This window comes from Dasypus novemcinctus, chromosome 1, assembly GCF_030445035.2.
Source record: "Dasypus novemcinctus isolate mDasNov1 chromosome 1, mDasNov1.1.hap2, whole genome shotgun sequence".
NCBI lineage: Eukaryota > Metazoa > Chordata > Mammalia > Cingulata > Dasypodidae > Dasypus > Dasypus novemcinctus.
Window position 1 is genome coordinate 12,184,630 of NC_080673.1, and position 8,405 is coordinate 12,193,034.

The 8,405-nt window shown below is 39.1% G+C and overlaps 1 pseudogene; it reads left to right on the top strand.

Annotated features, from left to right (window-relative positions):
* Positions 1–659: 659 nt before the first annotated feature.
* On the top strand, positions 660–788 carry LOC111765704 (small nucleolar RNA SNORA8; annotated as a pseudogene).
* Positions 789–8,405: the final 7,617 nt, after the last annotated feature.

The following is an 8,405-nucleotide window of genomic DNA, read 5'->3' on the forward strand; positions in this document are numbered from 1 at the left end:
AACAGCAGCCACCAATCCCTAAACCCTGCCCCTTCCCCCAGCAACAGCAACAGCCAATCCCTAATCACCGCCCCTCCCCTGTCCAGTACCGCCCACTGACCTTTCTCCGGCAACCAATCAGAACAGGGCGTGGCTTCGACCAATCAGCCTTCCCCAGCCCCTATAAAACTGTTGCCTCTCCCTCAATAAAGTGGACTTGCGTGTTTACCTTGTCTCCGCGGTAGTTCTTCTGCCGTGCGCCCTCCAGTCCTGAGAGCCCCCGACAAGGGCCTGGCCTCCCTTGTCCCCAGTTCATCGCCTGCTTCTCCGGGCGACTCCCTCGTTGCCGTCTTCGCCGGGCGACCCCGTCAGCCGAACTGCGCAACCCCTTGTGAGACCGATCCCTCGTCTGCTGCCGGACCGACCCCTCGTCCCAAGTGGGACTGACCCCTCGTCCCAAGCGGGACCGACCCCTCGTCCAGAGCTGGACCGACCCCTCGTCCGCAGCCAGACCCCACCTCTACCGACCGAGCAAGCCGCCGCACAAGGTGTTGGTGGAGGGTTGATGTATGGGACCCCTGTATGATGTTGTGCATGTTTGCTTTGCAAGTTCACAACTTTTACTATACACTTAATTGTTTATGTATGTTCATATATAAATGATATAAAGATAATAACATTGCACTGCATGGCATCTGCACTCAGCATGTTTTTCCTGCTGGGAAGTTCAAAGACAGTGCTATAGAAATTCACTATCTGGCATCATTGGTTTTCTTGGCTTTGTCCGTGGTATTTCTATTGATACAGTATTAAAAAAAGATAATACTAATCGGATTGGTTAGGGGAAAACTACATTGTTTAGTAGTAATATTTTTTCAATGCTCTTTAAGCATTAGTTAAAAAAGTTTAAAACCGGTGCAAGTTATTGGTGTTAGGGTGAGATGTTGTATATGTTTGTTTGATGTTTATATGTTTGTTTTGTAAGTTCACAACTATTATACACTTATTGTTTATGTATGTTTATGTATGAGTGATATATTTCAATAAATTTTTAAAAATGTATAAAAAATGAAAAAAACAATATGGTCTACATACAAAAATCTAAATAAATGATATTGGAAACTGATTCCCAGGGAAAGCCAAGTTGTTTAAAATACCTTTCAAGTTTGGGAAGGTCTTGGCCACTGTACCTTAGGTAATAACCCTGCTCTATTTTCTCCCTCCTCTCCTTCTGAACTCTGAATCTTTTAACTTTTGTATATCTTTAGTCTTTCTGTCAAACTTTCTATCATTATATTGTTCCGGGCTGAATTCTGGGTATATTCTTCAGTTTTTACTTTTGTCTTAATATTTTTCTCCTTAAGTCTATTCTAAGCCAATTTTTAAAATTCTAAACTTTAAGTGCTGCTTTCTTTTATTTCTAAGAATTCTTTTCATTCTCTCCCCAAGCTCCTTTTTTTGAATACATAATTTTAAAGCTCCTTCCACCTTCCTCATGCTTTCAGTTCTCATGACTGATGTCTCGCAGGTCAGATTTTGTTTTAAATTTCTTCTGGCCCTGTTGATGGTGACTTGTTTTTCTTTATGTTTCCTTTTACTATGAAGATCTCAATTTGCCTTGAAACTTCATATGTGGAAATACTTTAAAGCTTGGTGAAGCAGGCTAGTAAGATAGGGAATCAATAGACAGATCTGGAACCTGGCAGAGAGTCCACGTGGACATCAGGAACCCCCAGGATGGCTGCTGGAGACCCCACCCCCAGGCTTCTGCTCTCCAGAACAAGGACTTCCTCCGGAAGCGAGGAAAAGCTCTGGATATTCCCCAAGTACTTTATCACCGGGTCCTCACTGGGGGATGGATAGGTGGGGTAATCAATCAAAACGGCAAACAGCTGGACCCCTCCTCTGCCATTAGCAAAAGGGTGGAATAATTAATGGTTTATAAAGCAAACCTTGAGGCCTGAGTGCGCTGGAGGCCTGCTCTCTTGCCTCTGGACATGCTCCTGCCCTCTGCCTGCCGCTCTCGCCATTTTTCCTTTGCCATGTGGCCATGCAAGTAAACCTGGGGATTTACAACCTATAATGGGGAATTGTAGTCTGTAAATCAGCCCTTTTTATCCCTTTCACCCCCTTCCTCTCTATCCGGGACCCCTGCTCTGTTATTTTCTCCCATTTCTCATCCCTCCCTACCTGAATAAATTACCAGCCTAAGTCACCTGGCATGCTCTTGAAATTAATTTCTGTAGCATAACCAAGAACCTAGACAAAATCCAGTGACATTGGGATTTTTTGGGGGTCAGATTTGCTTTGCTTCTCTCAGGTAGAGTCCAGGACTTCTAAGTGAAATGTACAGCTTTGGTTTGTGGGTGCGCCTCTTAGGTAGTGTGAATTCCTTCTGCAGCCCCAGGAGAAGACGGGGTTGGCTTTACCTGATCTCAAGGGAATACGTTTTCCCCTCTGCTCAGGAGAAATCTGATGATGCAGGCATTTTCCTGAAAATTCTCTGTGGCAAAATGGGGTTATTCTTAGTTCTCTTTTATCTGAGGTTGCATCCCCTTCAAAGGCTCAGCATTATTAGAACGGGGGAGTTTGAAAACTTGCGTACAGAAAGCCCTGCAATGCGTGTGATAGCTGGTATTCCAGGTCACTTGGTTTGGAAAACAAATAACTTCAAAGCCTCTCAGAGTTCCTCCCTTCACTCAGGACTTGATATTGGTATTCATACTTCTTTACCAACATATGGACACATTAAGAGAATTTTTATCTTATATATATATATACAAATTTAGTTACTTTGACCAACTATATATTTTGGGGATTCCTGCCAGTAAAGATCAACTTTTATGCTGAATAACATATCCTAAGACCACTTCAAATGCATGCCTGAGTTGGAAGAAAAGGAGAGAAATACACAGAGATCAAAAAAGCATGACCCATAAAAGCAATATGCTCTATAGCCAGTGAGTGTCTATGGGCATCTATCTACCTATTCCTTGAGGCCTGGAGGTTCTAGATTTAATGGGGCAAAAACACACAGAACAAGAGACAAAACCTAGTGGCTAACACGGCTGGAAATCTGATTAAGTGCACTGATAAAGCCAGGTCCGCAGAAGGCAGCCCTCAGTAAAACGGTGAACTAGGGAAAACCCTGCCCCACCACGTGCCGCTGTGGGATAGTGGCAGATTACAGTGTTCTAAGGACCTCGAAAGTCCTACCCCACTTTGGGAACGAAGCTCGGAGATTGCTGGGTTTTGAAATTCTACTGTCTACCCCTGAGAAGTTATGTGATTTGAAGCAAATCAACTTAAACTCCATTGTGATTCAGTTTTCTCATACATAAAATGAGGATTATATTAATAATGCCCACCTTATAAGGAAGTTGTGAGATTAGATTCATTGCCGTCACACATTAGTTAAAGCGTCGTACACGGTAAGCGGTAGACTGCTTGTTGCTGCTGCACTCACCCAGGACGTTGGAAGGTGGCTAAGAGCAGAGACTACGGGATCTCATGCCACTGTCAGTTCACGGAGAGGTGGGCATGTGAGCTCAGCTGGCGAGTCTCAGTCCATCCTTGGGATTAGTGGAGGGAGTCGACCCTTCTGTGACAGAAGGACTCGTGGACGTGAGACTGAGGAATTCATGGTCTGTGAACGTCAGATGCTCTGAAGTAGGAAAGAATAAAGTCAGTATGACAGATGAAGTAAGAATTTATTGTGGTTATTAGGTGCTCTGTTCCCATGGTTCCTGAGCTCCAGTTGTAAACTCACCCTTCCTTCAAGTACATGACCGATTTTATCCTTCTGACAATCGCTCCTTCTCCCTCAACTATTTCAGATTATTTGCCTGTTACTTAAACTATTTCACGTTATAGAGGATCTTTGTATGCCGCCACTTCATACAGTATTGAAATCTTTGGTGATACAGAAGTGAATAACAGAATTTATCTTTTAACTTTTATTTCTCAATTATAGCATACTTTTAAGAACTGACTTAACAGCAGACATTTGCAGACAATGTGCTGAGATAGTATTTCCTGGTTACATCACAGGTTTCTTTGGTTATCTGAATCTTAAGATACTTTAACCATTAATGAAGTGCAGAGATAAAATATTGGAACAGAATGACTAGCGCCTTCCATAGTTAGGATTCCTTTCTACAGGAAAGTCTATCTGAATATAGAGTTAGGGTTAGGGTAGTTACCATGTGATTTTGAGTTAGAGAAAGGCAAGGAGAGGAAATCAACAGCTGAATATATTATGCTACTCCGATGCAATTATATATGCAAATATATGACTGCAAAAGATAATTAAATATATACAAATATATTCAAAGAGGAACACTATGCTGATTTATTTATAAATTCCAGTAGATGGTGAGCTCTCCAAAGACAGGGACAAGCTGCATAATATCTGCCATGTAAGAAATGTGTACTGCACCAAAACTATTTCTCCCAGACATCAACACATCTGCTTCTAAATCTTAGTCCTCTGGCGTCCTCCTTGATAATTATGGTAGCAGTATCAGATCCTAATAATGGTATTTCCCCTGAATTCAACAGATGTTCAGGGTGCTGAGCCCAGAATAATACTCCTTTTCCTTTTCAGCTAGTGTCTGCATTGGTTTCAGGAGTGATGGTTCTCTTGGAGAAAACTGAGTGTAGAATATGCCTGAGATAACTTGGGCTTCCCCTTGATGTTACAATACAAAGCACCATTTTGGAAATTAAAATGGTTTAAGCAATTTAAGCAACGTGAAAGTAATTTGTCATGTTTATAACAAAAGTAGTGTTACCATTTCTATCATGCTTTGCTACATAACTGTACAAAATTCAATTATCTACTTTCTTCTCAAAAGTTGATTTTGCTATCAAAGAAACTTAGATCAAAGATGAAGTTCAATGTGGAAAATCATAAATACATGTAAGAACCCTTTGGGACACTGGTTTTATTCATGCAAAAGGAAGACATTGTCTAGAAAAGGGAAGGTGTGATGCAAAGTGATGGAGCAGGCAGAATTTGGGCTCTGGAAATAGAGCTGGGTGTAAGTTCTAGCTCTGCCACTAGCTGAACAATGGAGTAATTATTTACCTTTTTAAACTGAGTTTTTCACAACTATTTAATAGCTACATTAATAGTACCTTTACATAGTATTGTTGCGGAATTAAAGGAAATAATATTCTTTAAGTGCTTAGCACAGTCCCTAGCACATAGTAAATGCTCAATAAATGTTAGTAGAATCAAAGGGACCAAAACAAATTGGGAAACAATTAATTAAGGAGGAGACAAGGAAGCGAAAAGAAGACTGAAGCACTACCTGGGGTACAGTAATTATATATACAACGTGTATATGCACTTTCCCTTTAAGGATGTTAATCCAAACCCTCATAGTAAAATCTTTTTTTTCCTTTGGTGCCTAAAAATAATCATGGCACACAGACAGGGCCTATGAGAAATGTACTTCCTGAAGTTCTTTTCACAACTACCATATATTCTTAGGCTTGTCTCTTTTTGTATTTTTGTCATTGTGGTGTGTTTTGTTTTTGTTTTTGCCAGCTATTCCTCTAGGTTAAAAATACCAAGGTGCAATGTTCTTTGTGGTTGATTGTAAGGATCTAGGTTCAATTTAAGCACTACTTGCCAAATTGTCTGGCGGGTTAGTTTTCTTTCCTGATTAAGCATTACTTGACCCCTCAGGGTCCTATGACTCAGAGAGGGCTTTGGAAATTTTATTCATATATTCTCTTCAGATTCCACAATATGTTGGAACCATGAATTTATTTAAGGTATTTAGACTATTATGATGTATTAGCCACTTTACGAAACATTTTAAGTTAAACTTTAAAAATCACCCCCACCTCAGCTTCCCTCTGTGCTCTGTTTTGCAGACTAGAAGCCACAGCAATAATGAGTTGGTGGAATGATTAAAATTAGAAGAGTCAGGGCAGCTTACAGCTATCAGCACATTTTATTAAACCTCTATACACTAGAGTGAGATAGGATTTTTAAACTGTTTGTAGCTATGTTTGCCAAAAGCTAATTAACGGGATTAAGCTTCCCTGTTTCTCTTTTCCCACTGGGCAAACTAAAACAACACTTAGAAAGATATCCCATATCTAATCTTAAATTAGTCTTGTGCTACTATGTTTATGTCTAAACTTTAAAGTGGGTTTAGAATACATCAACAGAGTTGAAGCGATGGCATTCCTTTAACTGACTATCCCAGATTAATTTTTAAAAGTAATGAGAAGACAAATGTTTTACTCATTTAAAGTAACAGAGCTAAATAGAGGAAATTGTAAATTTTGAAGGTTCAGGTTGTCTTTTAAAACATTTTTTTTTTCCTTTATTGAAGTATATCACTCATACATAAACCTACATAAATAATAAGTGTATAGTAATATTCGTGAACTTATAAAACAAACACACATAGCATCATACAGGGCTCTCATACCTCACCCTACCACAAATACCTTGCATTGTTGTTAAACATTTTTAACTAATGATTAAAGAACATCCTCAAAATATTACTATTAATCCAAGTATCTTACACTTGGTATAATTTTCCCCCAACCCACCCTATTATTACTATTATTATTTTTATATCATTTATACATGAACATACATAAATAATAAGTGTATAGTAAAAGCTGTGAACTTATAAAGCAAACGTGTAATATCATACAGGGGTCCCATACATCAACCCACCACCAATTCCTTGTGTAGTTAGGAGACATTTGTTAGAAATTATGAAAGAACATCATCAAAGTCTTACCACTGTCTATAGCACATATCTTACATTTGGTGTATTTTTCCCAAATCCACCCTGTTATTTTTTAAAATATATTTTTATTACAGAAGTTGTAAACTTGCAAAACAATCATGCTCATGTGCAGAATTCCCATACGACACACCTCCATCAACACCCAGTGCAGATTGTGAGGCAATATCATCAAACCACCACCCGGCCCACAGGATATATCTGGCACACTTCCTCCACACTCCACTTCATCAGCACAGTAAGTCTTTGGAATACATGCATGAATATTACATTCTTACTGTTAACCACAGCCCACAGGTCATTCCAGTTGTATTTTTCCCACGCTTCTCCCCATCTCCCATCTTCCTGCAATTGTGATGTATATCTGCTATAGCTCACAAAGGACACTCCTGCATCTGTGCCATCAACCACAATCCTCATCCACCTCTGGGCTTACTGTGTTATTCAGTTGCTAGAGTATTCTCTAGCTTTCTGTCAATTGGTACTTACATCCCTAGATGACCCTTTTCAGCCACATTCCATTTATAAACCAGCTATTACTCACTATAATGCATTACAATCAGCTCTACACTTTTCCACTTTTACAGTAAAGTTAATTAAAATTTCTACATATATTAAACATCAGCAGACCATCTCTGTTCTTCTCTCATCTCCTTTAAGAATCTGCCACCTACCACCAGGTCTTGAAGATATTTTCCTACAATTTCTTCTAGAAGCTTTATGGTTCTTGCTTTTATATTTAGGTTTTTGATTCATTTTGAGTTAATTTTTGTATAAGGTATGAGATAGGGGTACTTTTTCCTTCTTTTGGCCATGGATATCCAGTTCTCCCAGCACCATTCATTGAATGGACTGATCTGCCCGAACTATGTAGGTTTGACAGGCTTGTCAAAAATCTCTTGACCCAAGATGTGAGGGCCCATTTCTGAACCATAAGTTAGGTTCCATTGGTCTATATGTCTGTCTTTATGTGTGAACCATACTGTTTTATACCACTGTAGCTAGGTAACATGATTTAAAGTCTGGAAGGGAGAGACCTCCAACTTCACTTTTCCTTTTTACTATGTTTCTGGCTATTCAACCACTTACCCTTCAAAATAAATTGGATAATCATGCTTTCCACTTATTTTTAAAATACCAGTGGAATTTTTGTATCAAGAGTGCACTGAATCTGTATACCAATTTGAGAAGAATTGACGTTTAATGATATTTAGTCTTCCAATTGTAAGCTTGGAATGTTCTCCCAATTATTTAGGTCTTTTTTATTTCTTTTAACAATGAGTTGTAGGTTTCTGAAAACCAGTGTTTTACATTGTTGGTTAAATTTATTCCTAATATTTGGGTTTTATCTGTCATACTTTATTTCACCATTCCTTTGAAACTTTTAGTTACTTTTACTGATGCAATCTTCATTTCCAGACTCTCTTCCAAGCCTCTCTCTCCTGTTTGTTTTCTCTTCAGGCTGTAGCACACAGTATAGTAATTCTTGCAAAGCCAGTTTCTTGGTTAAAACTCTCTCAGTTTTTACTTAATGTGAATATTCTAAACTCATCCTCATTTTTGAAAGACAATCTTGCCAGGTATAAGATTCTTGGCTGGAAGTTTTTCCCTTGCTGTATCTTAAACATATCATATCACTGCCTTCTT